Source organism: Neltuma alba, unplaced genomic scaffold, assembly GCF_004799145.2.
Source record: "Neltuma alba isolate B1F8T4 unplaced genomic scaffold, ASM479914v2 tig00012910_pilon, whole genome shotgun sequence".
NCBI classification, from domain to species: Eukaryota; Viridiplantae; Streptophyta; class Magnoliopsida; order Fabales; family Fabaceae; genus Neltuma; species Neltuma alba.
The window spans coordinates 362,063-377,150 of record NW_021637279.1 but is presented as its reverse complement, the minus strand read 5'-3'; the positions used below and the strand labels follow the sequence as shown (position 1 = coordinate 377,150).

Genomic DNA, 15,088 nt, shown 5'->3' with positions numbered 1-15,088 from the left:
CCAAGCCGGACAGAGTACAGGGATGACAGAATCACAACGACGCCGTTGGATGGATTGGGCTTCAACTGGTTAACTGAAATTATTAGTACTTTGATTCATGTGAGCCCAAACGAATCGACCTGGCTCCTAGATACCATGTAAAGAACCAGAAAACCAGAGAAAACTGAATAATTCTTTCATTACTGACATAGGCCACGCGGCCAAGACGATACAACCTTACACTGAAGGACCTGTTTCACTAACTTATATAGAACAAGCCCTAGACTAACTACCTTAGGCCCAATACAAGCCCAAATACAACAACATGAAGTTAAACCTCTTGACATGATGGATATTCTAGAGTGATTGACAAATGCATAAGATATAGGAAGTTCAGAATTGCTTAGGTATTTCTTGATGTTGTTTCTATTTTTTTTTTTGATAAAGGTTGTTTCTATATTTTTGACAGTTCTACTTATTGTTCTGGCTTTTCATACTGTCATCAGAATTTATACTATTCTGTGCACAAAGAACTATTTAGCCCCTCAAATTAATGAAATCCACCACATTATGGTATTTGATGGTTATCAATTCTGGAGAATTTACAAATTTACAAAGTCCATCTAACAATTTTTTATGTGGTTTATATATATTTTTAAAATAAATTATTCATAGATTTAAAATGAATTTTCTTACAGTCATAATGCGCGAGTTTATAAATTTAAAACAATTTTTTAATGCCCAGGACTTCATTTTTCTATCATTTTCTTTCTTTTTTTTTCAGATATAAATTAAAATTTAACAATTTGAGTCATTTATATATTTTTTTAATAATTTAAAAGTGTATTAATATATTTATAAAATATTAAAACTAACCTAATCAAATTTTAATTCAAAAATGACAAGTGGAGAGCGGAAGTAAAATTTTTCCCTAAGTAAATTATTATGGTAATATTTGACTATAGTTAATGTAATACAGGCAAGGGTAATTTGGGAAAAAATGAATAAAAATAAGAGACAAAGTGGATAGGGGTCTTATATTTAGGATCAAACTAAAAGTCAAATTGGGTCTTATAATTAGGACCGGAGGTAGTATAAGATTTGAAGAATATGGTTGATATTTGATTGATGATTTGTTGGATCGAGGATTTAGAAGCCGAGGACGATGATAGTGTTCGTATGGCTTTGGTTCCAATCAGAGGCATCAATAAGATTGAGCTTATTGCAGGCTGAGATTTCTCAAAAGTTAATCCGGTGATGTTTCCATGGGGAACTAGTTTCAATACTCATTATAGTTATGAGTATTATAATACTCATCAAATCTCAACCATTCAAATTTAATATGGACAGCCAAGATTTAATATTTAATTTTTTTTAAAAAAATTTCTTCCTTTTATTAATAGGTATATAATCCAAAACAAATGTAATCTCTTAAGTGTAAATTTCTTAAAAAATAAATTTTTATTTAAAAATTACTAGTTAAAAATTTTAAATCTACAACATTAAAAACATGTCTGGTTTAGATTTCACCATAGCGATAAGTATTATAGTGCTCATTACTGGGATGAGTACTAAAACTGATTTCCTTTCATCACGGCTCCAATTAGTTTTTTTTTTCAATCAATTGTTTATTTTCGCTACCTTAAATCATTAAACTTCAAGATGTATAATTTTAAGTGGAAAATCCCAAAAAAAATATCTCGACTTTCAAAATTTCAAATTACTTTTTTTTTTGTCAATAATTAGTCTTATTTACTACATTTTGTTAATAATTGACTACACTTGAAAAGTAAGTAACAACAAATTTTCATAGTAATAACTGATCAAAGATTTTCAAATTCAAAACATATTTTTTTTAGAATTTTTCCTAATTTTTATGTCCACATAAAATGGCACGTGAGATCTTTTATGAAAACGTCGTGAGGAGAAGGGAATGAGGGAATACTCACACAGCCTTATCTGATCTTATCTGTACTCTGACTGACTAATATATTATTATAGGAAAGGTTTCTCTTCACCTTATCTTTACTCTGGCCAACATTTAGAGTACAGATCACATATAGCAGGTCCCACTTTTTTTTTTTTAAATTACAATCAAATCCCAAAAAAAAAAGATAATTACTGAAAAGTCCTACTACACTTCTCTCTCATTTTATTTATAGATCAGAGAGAGAATATTTCTTTTATCCTTCATCTAAGTCATCTTGTTAAATTTATTATATGAACATATAATTTTTTTTGAAATTTTCAGCTCTCACTCATTTCTAAAATTACCATTTGCCAATGTCTTAATCCTAAAATTAAATTAAATTTATCTATTGGTCCCAAATTGTTATTCCCCCAAAATCAAAGTTAACGGGAACGTATCAAATTTCCTTGCAGCATTTTCTGCCCTTTTTTTTCAGGGCGAAAACTCATTTTCTAGTTCTAAAAGTTTTATATATTGTGTAAAGAGTAAACAAGTATATGGACCCGATCTTAGGGCCCAAACAATTGAATATATATTTTTATATAGGATTAAAGTTCACCCAGCACCTCGAGCCATTTTCTCAATTGCGTCTAATATCCTAAAGTAATTTTTGGTACAGTCAATATCCTAAAGTAATTAAAACGGTACATCAATATTCTAGGCTAACATAACTGTTTTGTTAGCTGTTAACCCCTCAAAGTTAACCCTCTCTCTCTCTTCATTATCCCTTATACCAGAATGATGTTTCCTGCGAACACCAACAAGAACAACAGCAATGATCCTAGCTCGTGGATCCGCATTCTCTTCTGCAGCTCCATCTAGTCCTTAATCTTCTTTGTGTAATCCCCCTCATGCCATTGCTATAGATCGATCACAATCGAAAAAACAAGCCCTCTGACTGTAAACATGAGCGACAAAGACAGGTTCGACCAGAATGACAGCGTGAAGTAGTAGGTGAAATTGGCGTTGCAGTATTCCGGCATGGCGAGGACCAAATCAGAGCCAAGCGGCATTGCGGCAACCTTGGTGATGTTGTCGATGAGGACCAAGTTGGAGTCCAGGAAGACGACTTCGCAGACGGACAGCGGTAGGATGTTGGGGAGGTAGTTGCGGCCGTAGTTGAGAGGGTCGTCCAATGCGAAGCATATGGAGGAGGAGACGAGGCCAGAGACTGAGGTATCATCGAAGGGGTAGATTCCGAAACGGAGGTAAGGGAAGGAAGTAGAGAGAGTGTGGTTGAGGATGGAGGAGGAGGAAGGCTTGGAGGTGACGGAGATGAAATGGAAGACGATGTTGTGGGATAAGAGGAGTGCTGGAGGATGGAGAAGATGGCGGCCATGCATGGAACCGCGAAGGGTCAACTTTGAGAATGAAGAGAGAGGGGGGGTCAATTTTGAGGTAACATTTAAACAAAACGGTTATGTCAGTGACAAACCTATGTTTTACATGTATTTTCATATATTTTTGGTGGGTTTTTATCATTACTGTTGGTTTTTAATAGTATTATTTGAATATAATTCATATTAGAGTACTTTAACTTGAATTAGTGCATAATATAGGGGTAAATTTGTCATAATTATAATTAATTGATCTTTAAGGACAATTAATGCTACTTATCTTTCAATTTTTAATTGCAGGTTTTTGAAAGAATTAAAAATTAAAAAAAAGAAAAGAAAAAAAAAGGAAAGAAATATAAAAAAATTAAAAAAATAATAAAAGAGGGGTCAGGTACCTGCCCTAAAAAAATTCAAAATCATCACCATCTTCGGGGGTAAAGGAGAAAAGGGGAGCAGACCGAGAGTGAGCGACCAGTGACGGCAGGAGAACGAAGGACTGAAGTCACCAATCTGAGTCTTCATCTTCTATTGACAGCATCACCTTCACCTTCTTCTCCATGTCTTCTTCCTGGTGGCAGAGAGGAGTGACAAAGACGAGAGGAGCAGTGGTGAGTGAGCAGAATGAGGAGAGAGAGAGGGGACCAGCAACAAATAGAGAGAACCAGAGACCGAGCTCGACGGCGATCATCTCTCCAACCTTCTGTTTTCTTCACTCCCATTCGTGCAATTCCTTTTCTCCATCAATTTGAATCCATCCATCATCATCATCACCATCGACTTCGTCTTCTTCTTCTTCTCGATGCGACTGAAAGAACAGAAAACTAGGGACCAAAGGCGTTGCAAGAGAAGCAGAGCAGTTGAACGAAAAAATTGAACCTCCACAGTCTCGGCTTCGCCTCTCCTCTCTGTCTCTCATCAACCGAAACCCATCCTTCAGCATTCATCTATCTTTTGCTGCATTTTCTGCCATGGCTTTGATTGTTGAAGGATACAGTGAAGCTTCAATAATGCAGAGATGTGGCTGAATTTCATGATCCATGATCCTCTAGAGCAGTGGTGATGGCTTGAAGTTGGAGCTTCAAAGAGGAGTTTCAACTTTTCCATTTTTCATTCCTCTCATTGTATTAATGATTCCTGGATCTCAGGAAGAGATTACTAACGTTTGGATGTGCTGTAATGGTTCTATCTTTATATGTTGAAATTTGGATATTGCTTATGAGTCTTTGAATTGCATTTTGACTTTGGGCTTTTGGTATCTTTAATTCCAAGTACATTTTCTGGCGGCAGTTAATGTATTGAGATTATTGAGAATATTTTGTGGTAATTCAAGGTAGCTTGGTTATTGGATTATGAGTTTGAATGCATTTCTTTGATTTTTTTTAGCTAATTGTGCTAAAACAGTTTAATTGTGAGTAATTTATATGCAAGGGGGTTTAGTGTTGATTATTCAAATTAAATCGAGTCTAAAGGGTGGCCCTTGGAGTCTTTTGAATTTAGCTAACTCCCAAATTAATTGAAGTAATGATAGCCTAAATCATTGTATTAGAGGATTACTATTCCATTTGTTATCACTTGTTAATTCTCTTTGTTTATTTCATTCATATCCATTTTATAAACCAAAAATCCAAAAATTACTTATTCTTTTTGTATCCTTTTAAATTTTTCCATTTAGTTAGTTAAAAAGAAAATCAATCCCTTTCCAAATCAATTCTTTATTTTTTACATACTTAGTTACTTAGGATTTCTTTTTAGAGGCTCTTTAAAGTGAATACGACTTGGATCGTGCACTGTACTACATTAATTCGGTTAATTTTTGAAGTGGACCTAAAGTGACTAACAGTTCGTCCTTCAGTTAACCCAGGATATGGGTGCACCATTTTGATTACTCTAGGACACTGGGTGCACCAAAAATTATTTTTAGACACTGAGCACATCTAAGAAAATAGTTTGAGGTGCTGAGCATATCTTAACCCTTTTAAATATAGTAATTTAGATTTTCATTTTATAAAATGCATCCTTTGGTTGAATTCGTTGGATCAGCGAAAGAGGAAACTGCATCAACACTTTGGTTTGGATAGACGGAAAAGTGGAAGGAAAATTGAGAAGAGAATATTATGAAAGAAAACTTTGAAATTTTACTATTTTAAACAATTTTTCCTTTCAGTATTTTTTTTCCTTTAATTTTCTTCCTATCCAAATAAAGGATAAGAGACTTATATAGATGTAAAAGTTTTCAATTAGGCAGTAGCACTATATTTTGTGACGATTTTGTGCTATATATTAGCATCATTTAGCTTGTTGTGGGGAGTTCAATAATTTACGTTTTCAAAGTTTGCTATTATCAATGACACGAAATGTGGCATATTAGATTAATGGTAAATGTATAATTTTATCCTTGATCTTATTTCTTATGTACATCTCTCATCTTGATCTTTTTAATGGCACAGTTTCACCCATGATTTTTTTTTTGTGTAATTTTACCCATGATATTTTTTCCCTTTTTGGGTGCAATTTTATTTTTGATCTTATTTCTCATGTGAAAAAAAAATCATCAATGCCTTGCAGACTTGTGACTTGCGGGTTAGGGTGCGATGCTCTTGTCTATAGAGTCACGAGTTTGAATAGGCATGGAACTGAAAAGGAAAAAAAAATCATGAATAAAATTGCACAACTAAAAAAAAATCAGGATATTGGACTACTAGGTACATTTAAGAAATAAGATCAAGGATAAATGTTATATCAAAGAAATACTGAATGTTTTTAGTGTTTTAGTTAGACAACCCATCTTATTTCACGATGAATCAATATATTTTATATTAGTCATAATTGTTACTCCTCCAAAACTTAATGTAAAACCTAATTAACTAATTTGAATAGATTAAGGATATTAATTAAATTAGTTAATATGACATGTTTTTTCAAAATACCTTAAGCATCTTCCTTAATTCTCTCCTTCCCTCTTCTACTTAATTATTATTAGTATAATATCAGCAGGGTTAATTTGAGAAAAATTGATAAACATATGAAATAGGTTTTACAGATAAAACTAAGATCAACTCCTCAATTAGTTCTTACATTGAGGAACGGAGGAGTATTAACATAGAAAAATTATGTGCCAGTTACTTATATACATTATTTATATATACAAATAAAATAATAATTTGATGAGCTGTAAGATTATACATTTTTGTTTTATTGTTACTGTTGTTCGTTGAAATTTGCAATTAATTAATGTCGGTTAGAAACATGCTTAAGCTTAAGCTAATGTACTCTATCTGTTTTATATAATACAAGTGTTTTAAGAAGGAAACTCTTGTTTCATTTTTTTACTAAATCTTTTCAGAAGTTCAAAGCAGTATTTATTGCTAGCATTTTTCCTATTACCCCTTTACCTAAATGATAAATGCGAAAATGTCTTAATTCATTGAATTGAGAAAAATGCTGACGATGTGATCAATATTTTGGCAATGTACTACCTTCAATCCTTAAATATAAGAACTAGTTGACCAATTTGAGTAGATTAAAAAAATTAATTAAGTTAGTTATGTATAATAAATAGGTTTTGTCTTTCCCAAAATATCTTTACTAATTAAGTATATTAGTTAGAACTACTATTATTACAAGGACGTACTACCTTAGGAAAAAAATAAATATAAGAGATAAAGTGGATTGAGATCCTATATTTAGGATTAAAATAAAAATTAAATGAGCTCTTATATTAAAGATCAGAAGTAGTATTAATTACATTTCATAATCTCTGTGTTAAAACATTAAAAAGTTGGTATAATTTTTAAATTGAGGGAGTATTTCTTTCAATAATGAATTGAATGTAAACCTGCGTTTGTGATTTTTATTATTGACGTTTTGTTTTCCCAATTGACTCTCTGATGTATTAGTCCCATAGTTAATGAATTGAATTCTCTTTTGGCCAATCCCATATCTAATGATGACCCTCTTGATTCAATTCTGATACACGTTTTATTACGAAATAGTCTAATAGCCTCTCCAATTGTAAATATATAAGCTAGTTAAAAGATTCTGCCATTAAATATACTCCTCAAATTTATAAATTTTTTTGAAACCAACCATACTAATTACATATTTTGAAGGGAGTTTATCTATAGGAATAGTAATCCAAGAGAGTTTTTTTTTTTAAAAAAAAATAATCAATGTCAATTTATTACAAATAATTAATTTAACTAATTTTTTAATATCTACAGATTAATTATATAACTTTTGCATTAGGATGGGAGACAGTATTTATTTTTCTCTTTTCATGTTCTTGGTAAGAGGTAGCGGTGTTGAGTATGACAACAATTTGATGTAAAAAAATATATTTAAAAGCTTAGCTTAACAAAGAATACGAAGTATAAGTAGTAATCACATTCAAAAGACAAAAATATGATGAAAGGGAACCCATTTTATTAGTACCTATATATATATATATATATATATTCTTTCAAATTTTAATTTAGTACCTGTACATTTTTTAATTAAGTTCTTTAATTTTTTAGTATTGACACTATCAGCTCTTGTATAGGAGCTAAAAGTATTATTAATGAATCAAAGTTACTGTGATTGATGGTGCTAACAGAACAAATTTAAAAGATTTAATCAAGAGATAAAAAGTTATAAGTATCAAATTAATAATTGAAGAAAAATATATGTAACTATAAAATGATTTTCTTTGTAATCAAACTATATACACCCTCAACCCTGTGTCTCCTAAAAAATTGACTGTAATTCTTATAACTATGGAGCTTTTAGTTTATCAAATCACGAGCCATACGATGTAATTTTCTTCAAAAAATAATTATCACTCTTCACCCAAATAAACTTATTCATGTATAACTCTGTATAAGCACGTGGCAATATTTTAAAAATTGAAAACATAGCTTTTCTCGCATCAGTTTTTATTTGAAGCAATTTTTTATCCATATATAGCTTTTCTCTAGTTGAATATATATATATATATAATACATAGTTTTAAATATGAGTGAATATAATTTTTTCTATATTTGAACAATTAAAGTTTTAGTGGTCATGGTGAGGTAAATAATTAGACACATTTTGTTGGCGGCAGCAAATTAGGAATAGCAAATCCGGTTCGAGTCGCGTCATAAGGACACTGTCCTTTAGAGATATTCCGCAACCCCTCGGTGTAACAGGCAGCGGCACTCCCCAGGATCAAACGAACCCTTCCTGCGAAGCAAGGTAGCAGAACAGCGAAAGCAATTGTAACAGCAAACACCCGCGGGAGAGAAGAGGAAGAGGATGGAATAGCGTCTCTTCACGCTGCCTGGACAGTCCCTTATATAGGCGCGAATGGCCACATCACCGGAGGACGCATCCCTCTGTTTCGCCGAGCGGGTACGACCGAAGCAACGTAAGGTTCCGTTGGAGACGGAACGACGCGAACGTTGGTGCACACAACGTTCGCCTACACCCCGCGAGACGCGTCCGGTCGGCCACAAAACGAAACAGTAAGCCTCTTGACTTTTAACAGGTCCAAAATAAGGCTTTTCTGGTAAGCATAATTTTATTAAAAAATATTCAACAAAGTTTAAAATAATTTTCGTAAAATGAGGCTTTACCGCGTTTAATTCACGCGCAGGGGGGGAAATCGCCGGTTTACAACTGTGTTTCCCTCCTGGTGGCCTGTTGTTGTGTGCGCGAGGCCCACTTCCCTCTTGGCCCATTTACACCCCCAAGGATGCTTGATCTCATTTATACACTTAGACTTCTTCTCATCTTTCCCATGTGGGACTTTATTTGACACACATATTGCATTATTTCACAACAATCCCCCACATGTGTCAAATAAAGAGCCAGAGTTACACACATGGGTATAATCATTGTATCTAGTGGTTCTTGCGACTATGAACTAGACCTAGACTGATAACACTTAGTACACAGAGATGCCAGTGAAGCCTGCTTCTATGAACTGTCATCTCTTCGGCGTGTACTAGAGGCATTAAAAGTCAGATTATACCCCCACATTTCCGCTGTTAACGACGGTTTTGCGCGTTATAACGGCCGTGCGCGTGCCTGGTGCATAACGAATGCTCTAGAGATTTTGCCATGATCTCATAGGAGCGGCCCCACTCCACATTCGTAGAGGTGATTTCATTTAAGTGTACCTGCACTGAATACACCATCCCGTAGGATTTGAAATCATTAAGAGCTTTGCTCAACCCTCCAATATGCAATCTAGCACTTTCTCACACATCATAGGAAGGGACTAGTAATTTTGGTTTAGTGCTAGCAGTACTAACGAGCGACTTGTTCTTACCCATTGAACCTTCTTCATGGGATCACCAATCACAAAGGTTGGGTTGCCATCGCTGTCGTAATCATACTGGCTTTAGTCCCATTCCCCTCGATGTTTCGATAATTTGTTTCCTCCCTAGGGGTTTTGTTAATGGATCTGCTAGGTTCATTTCTGACCTCACAAAATCGATTGAGATCACCTCGTCCTTTAGCAGCTGCCTTAAAATATTGTGTCTCAATCGAATGTGTCTGCTTTTGCCATTAAATGTTTTATTTTTGGCCGTGGCTATTGATGCCTGGTTATCACAGTGTAATGATATTGATGGCGTTGGCTTGTCTCCCAATGGGATATTTGCTAAGAAGTTTTTCAACCACTCAGCCTCTGTACCAGCCAATTCCATAGCAACTAACTCAGAATCCCTTGAGGATCGAGTTATGATGCTTTGTTTGGCTGACTTCCAAGTGACAGCTCCACCACCAAATGTAAAAACATAACCGCTAGTGGACTTTGTCTCGTCTGAATCTGAGATCCAATTAGCATCACTGTATCCTTCTAATACAGCGGGAAATCCACTATATAGTATACCATAATTCATGGTACCCTTCAGATATCGTAATAATCTCTTCAGAGCTTCCCAATGTTCACTGCCTGGACAGTGAGTATATCTGCTCAATCTGCACACAGCATATGCTATGTCTGGCCTGGTATAATTCATCAAGTGCAACAGACTCCCAATAATCTGTACATAGATTGAGCAATCGGATCTCCTTTATGCTTCTTTAGATGCACACTAGCATCATAAGGGGTACTCAAAGGAGTTTCATCATAATGTTCAAACTTTCTCAGTATTTTCTCAACATAATGTTCCTGAGAAAGTAAGATGCCATTTTCATTTCTTGTGATTTTAACACCTAGGATTATTTTTGCTTCACCCAGATCTTTCATATCAAAATTTGAATTAAGAAACATTTTTGTTTCAAGCACCACATTCATACTGGTTCCAAAAATAAGCATATCATCCACATATAAACAAATAATCACACAATCATTATTCATAACTTTGGTATAAACACATCTTTCTACTTCGACAGTAGAGAAACCACCACTCATTAAAACTTGATCTAACTTCTCATGCCATTGTTTGGGTGCTTGTTTTAAGCCATATAGAGATTTTACTAACTTACATACTTTGTTTTCTTGCCCAGGAACAGCACACCCTTCAGGTTGTACCATATAAATTTCCTCTTCTAAATCACCATTTAGAAATGCTGTTTTGACATCCATTTGATGTATAAATAGCTTATGAATTGATGCTAAAGCAATAAGGATTCTAACAGATGATATCCTTGTAACAGGAGAGAATGTATCAAAATAATCAATATTTTCCTTTTGGGTAAAACCCTTAGCTACAAGCCGTGCTTTGTATTTATCTATGGTTCCATCAGGAAAATATTTTTTCCTAAAGACCCATTTGCAACCTATAGGTTTTGCTCCTGAAGGCAAGTCTACCAAAACCCAAGTTTTATTTTTATTTAAGGAGTCTATTTCATCTTTAATTGCTTCTTTCCAAAGCTCTGCATCCGGAGAAGAGATTGCTTCATAAAAGTTTCTAGGTTCATTTTGTACTAAAAATGTGTAAAAATCATCTCCAAAGGATGTTTCCTTTCTCTGTCTTTTACTTCTCCGTAATTCTTCAGTCAAAACTTGATTTGTTTTTTCTTGGAAAGAGGCAGAAGGATTTTCAACACCTTTGGGAATATGCTCAACTTTTAATGGAAAAATGTTTTCAAAAAATTCAGCATCCTTTGTTTCAGTAATTGTGTTTTGGTTCAAAACTAAAAAACGATAAGCAGCACTTTGTTGAGCATAACCAATAAACATACAGTCAACAGTTTTAGAACCAATTTTCTTTTTCTTAAAATCAGGCAATAAAACTTTTGCAAGGCACCCCCACACTTTCAAATATTTAAGATTAGGTACAAAACCTTTCCACAACTCATAAGGTGTTTTGTTAGTTTTCCTATGAGGTATTCTATTTTGTAAAAAGCAAGCAGATAACAAGGCTTCACCCCATAAGTTATCAGGTGCACCAGAACTCACAAGCAAAGCATTCATCATCTCTTTTAAAGTTCTATTTTTCCTTTCTACAACTCCATTAGATTCAGGTGAGTAAGGAGGTGTTACTTTATGTATTATTCCCTCTTTTTCACAAAAATCATTTAGTAATAAATATTCTCCTCCTCTATCAGATCTAACTCTTTTAATTTTCCTATTTAGTTGATTTTCTACCTCTGCCTTATATAAGATAAATTTTTCAAAGGCTTCATCTTTATTTCTTAACAGGTACACCCTAGTGTATCTAGAATAATCATCAATGAAAGTGATATAGTATCTTTTACCACCTCTAGTCTCTGTTTGTTTCAAATCACCTAAATCAGTATGTATTAATGACAATAACTCAGTCTCTCTTTGTGTAGGAAAATGTGATTTTTTCGTCATTTTGGTTTCTGCACAAATTTCGCATTTACCAATATTATTACTTTTAGTTTCAGAAATTAATTTAAGGTGTTGCAACCTTTTGATGTATTTCCTATTAATATGCCCTAATCTAGCATGCCATAGATCATAAGAATCAACCAAGTAAACAGAAGAAGATGCATTATCATTCATATCGACACTCAGTACAAAGAGACCTTGATTACAGTAACCCTTCCCCACAAGAACATTGTTCTTTGTCATCACAATTTTGTCAGACTCAAATGACACTTTCACCCCAGCCTTTCCCAAGAGAGCCACAGAAATTAAATTTGCTCTCATATCGGGCACGTACAGAACATCATTTAGCACTAGAGACTTCCCAGATGTGAGTTTCAGCACCACTTTTCCCTTTCCCTGAACCTTTGCAGTTCGGGAGTCAGCGAGATAAATTTGATCTTCCCCTTCTTCGAAGGAGGTATACATTTCCCTGTTTGCACATATGTGCTTGGTAGCCCCAGAGTCTACCACCCATTTTCTCACATCAGAGATGAGGAGGGCCTGAGAAAGCATTGCAGCAATTACTTCATCATTGTCGCTGTCATCTCCTTCAACCAAATTCACATTTGGCTTGGGAGGATTTTCATCCTTTTGAAAACTTCCCTTAGCCCTCTTCCTGCACTGTGCTGCATAATGTCCAGGTTTGCCACAAACAAAACAATTGCCCTTCTTCTTGAATTTGGAGTTAGTGCCTTTGGGTTTGTAATCAGGTTTCTTATTTTTCTGTTTCTTTGAGTTAGGGTCGTACCTCTTGTTGCGTGGTTTTGTTTCCACTAGGTTTGCTTTGGCAGCCGTCTCTTTCTCTTTCGCTGCTTGTATTGTCCTTCTGTTGGTATCTTCAATGATGATGTGAGTGATCAAGCCGGTAAGCGACAATTGTTTCTGTTTATGCTTGAGTTGTTGTTTGTAGTTGTTCCATGAGGTTGGTAGCTTTTCAATCAGGACCCCAGCGATGAACTCGTCAGGAAGATTGATCTTTTCAGCCCGAAGTTCCTCCAGTAATTTGTGGTATTCATTGATTTGAAGCTTGATGTCTTTGTCATCGGTCATCTCCCACCTATAGAAGTTTCCGACCACAAATTTCTGCTTCCCAGCGTCCTCAGCAGTATATTTGAGAACCAATGATTCCCATATTTGCTTGGCCTCTTTGTAGACGCTGTAGATGTCAAACAGATCATTAGAGAGTGTACTGATCAAGGTGTGCCTGCATACTTTGTTGGCCTGGTGCCACATATCCTTCTGTCCTTGATCAGCATCTGCAGCAGGTTCTAATTGAGTTAGCGCATTGACAACTCCATGCATGTCCAGAATTGTGTAGACACGTTCTTGCCACCGCCTAAAGTTGCTTCCATCAAACATTTCTATCTTGGATGTGTCAGGGAATGGCCTAGGAAGCGGTATGGCTGCCGGGACGTTCAGGGGAACGCTGACAGGAACAGCACTGGAGCCAGCAGCATCGTTGTTTGCAGCCATTGTTCAGGGTATCTCTCAAGATTGTTGGCGGCAACAAATTAGGAATAGCAAATCCGGTTCGAGTCGCGTCATAAGGACACTGTCCTTTAGAGATATTCCGCAACCCCTCGGTGTAACAGGCAGCGGCACTCCCCAGGATCAAACGAACCCTTCCTGCGAAGCAAGGTAGCAGAACAGCGAAAGCAATTGTAACAGCAAACACCCGCGGGAGAGAAGAGGAAGAGGATGGAATAGCGTCTCTTCACGCTGCCTGGACAGTCCCTTATATAGGCGCGAATGGCCACATCACCGGAGGACGCATCCCTCTGTTTCGCCGAGCGGGTACGACCGAAGCAACGTAAGGTTCTGTTGGAGACGGAACGACGCGAACGTTGGTGCACACAACGTTCGCCTACACCCTGCGAGACGCGTCCGGTCGGCCACAAAACGAAACAGTAAGCCTCTTGACTTTTAACAGGTCCAAAATAAGGCTTTTCTGGTAAGCATAATTTTATTAAAAAATATTCAACAAAGTTTAAAATAATTTTCGTAAAATGAGGCTTTACCGCGTTTAATTCACGCGCAGGGGGGGAAATCGCCGGTTTACAACTGCGTTTCCCTCCTGGTGGCCTGTTGTTGTGTGCGCGAGGCCCACTTCCCTCTTGGCCCATTTACCCCCCCAAGGATGCTTGATCTCATTTATACACTTAGACTTCTTCTCATCTTTCCCATGTGGGACTTTATTTGACACACATATTGCATTATTTCACAACACATTTTACAAGAAAGAAGGGAGGAAGTATGTCACAGAGAAACAAGAGAAGCAGTAATCAAGTTTCATACGCAAGAAACGGAGAAAGATTCCTCCTCGAGAATTGGTTACAATACAAACACAACTGTCTTCTTTTTTTCCTTCTTCTGGACTGAGAACTATCTACTTCAAATACACACACACACAAAAAGAAGAAATTTGTAAGATGACAAATTGTCCAATAAAAGCAGCTGGTCATTGAAGAAAATTTAGAGAAGTGGAAACATTTTCGCTTATTAAATTCCGGAGAATTATCATATGCACAATAGTTCATTTATATTAATTAGCAAGTTATACTCGCAATAGATGCAGCTCCGACATGTCAAAAGCAGAAAAGAGAGAAAAAGATATGAGAATGGTTCTGACAATGATGTGGGCGTGTGGAATGAAGGAAAATTAAAGGAGAATGATTCCCCCCCCCCCCCAAAAAAACCCCAAAAAAAAACTAGGTTATTATTTTGATAAACAAAATCTAAATCCATTTATTTTATAAGTCATCTAAATATTAAATACTGATTAGACATATATAAATAACCCCATATATAATTATTCTAAATTTTATAATTATATTTATTTACCTACTGTGATGTTGCTACTTAATTCACTTCTAAATAATATACTTAAAAACAGTTATTCTAGTGAGGTATTTTATCTGATATTCGTTTATAATTTTTAATATGTAGAATTTCTTTTAAAATATTTTTTTTTTCATAAATCATTATATACCCTTAATT

At 35.2% G+C, this 15,088-nt stretch overlaps 1 pseudogene; it reads right to left on the bottom strand.

Annotated features, from left to right (window-relative positions):
* Positions 1 to 2,676: 2,676 nt before the first annotated feature.
* Positions 2,677 to 3,287, bottom strand: LOC114732402 (probable galacturonosyltransferase-like 2; annotated as a pseudogene).
* Between the last annotated feature and the right edge of the window lie 11,801 nt (positions 3,288 to 15,088).